The following is a 1171-nucleotide window of genomic DNA, read 5'->3' on the forward strand; positions in this document are numbered from 1 at the left end:
CAAATCAATTTAGCTACCTCCAATAGATTTTTCACATTATTTTGTTTTCTTAATACCATGATTTTTTTGTTTTTGCCATTCCAGATGTAGCTTATTTTAGGTCTATAGGCATTTGCTATGCTTTGAACTATATTGGTGATCAGCCAAATTAAACAGGGGATTAAACAAAGAAGAAATATTTTAACAAAGAAGAAATCAGCTGTAGCACTGCTACAAGGGGAAGAAACTTAGCTTCTTCTACTACTTTATCCCCAGTACATTATCCCACCAATTAGTGGTCATTACTGATTTTCATTTTTGGACTTTCACATAGGTCATTTTTCTGATAGCTTGGCAATATCTAGAATGGCATTTTCTTATTGTCATTGAAAACAACAATCTTATGTATTAATCTTCTCACAGAACACCCCTTCTTTTAGCTGATAAATAGTCTAAAGCTAGCTTACTTTGATATATTGCAGCTCTGGCTTTTCATCTCTGACTGGCTATTAGTTCCACAGCCCCAACTGTTTTATTGGTTATGATTCCTACAACAGCTTGGAGTTTCATAATGCAAAAATTGGGGTTCGATATCCCCAACTTCCATCTTGTGCCCAAGAATGTTTCTAATATGCATTCAGGGGCCATCTCTCATCTCCCCATTTTTGAGGTGCTCAAAATCATTCCCTTTTATTTCTTTTTAGAACCTCAAAAACCAACACCCCAGTTGATTTCTGTCTCGTCCTGACAAAAGGAAAAATCCTAGTTGAATCATTCCTAGAGTACAACTCCCCTTCCATTGCAAAGGGAGCTTTGGGTATGTTCTTTTCTCACATATCTCAAAATAAGACATCTGGTGCTTTCTAATAGTCATTTTTCTGTTGATTTATATTTCCCAAAAATTTGTCTATTTCTGGGATTCCAGAGTAAGGATTTTTCCCTGTACCATTTCATTGTGAGAATCTGGTTCTATTACCATGTACACAATTTTTCTTTTACTTTCCTTTGTGTCTAATACAGAGTTGGTTTCTCTGGAACTTACTATGTACAAGTTTCATTACCAACTTTATACTTTTTACCAGGAGTATTTCTCACTTCATGAAGAAATTTTCTCCACTTAATTGCTGTTTGAGCTTTGCTTACAGGTCCTGACATGAGGTTAATATAGGTCTAGGTTGCTGTGTTGGCTTTA

At 35.4% G+C, this 1171-nt stretch overlaps 1 long non-coding RNA gene across 1 annotated transcript in view; it reads right to left on the reverse strand.

Moving 5' to 3' along the window:
* LOC117244799 overlaps positions 1-1171 on the reverse strand; it is a 72782-nt gene that overhangs the window by 69644 nt on the left and 1967 nt on the right. The gene's annotated exons all lie outside the window — the stretch shown is intronic.

The sequence above is a fragment of the Parus major genome, chromosome 8, assembly GCF_001522545.3.
Source record: "Parus major isolate Abel chromosome 8, Parus_major1.1, whole genome shotgun sequence".
Taxonomy (NCBI): domain Eukaryota; kingdom Metazoa; phylum Chordata; class Aves; order Passeriformes; family Paridae; genus Parus; species Parus major.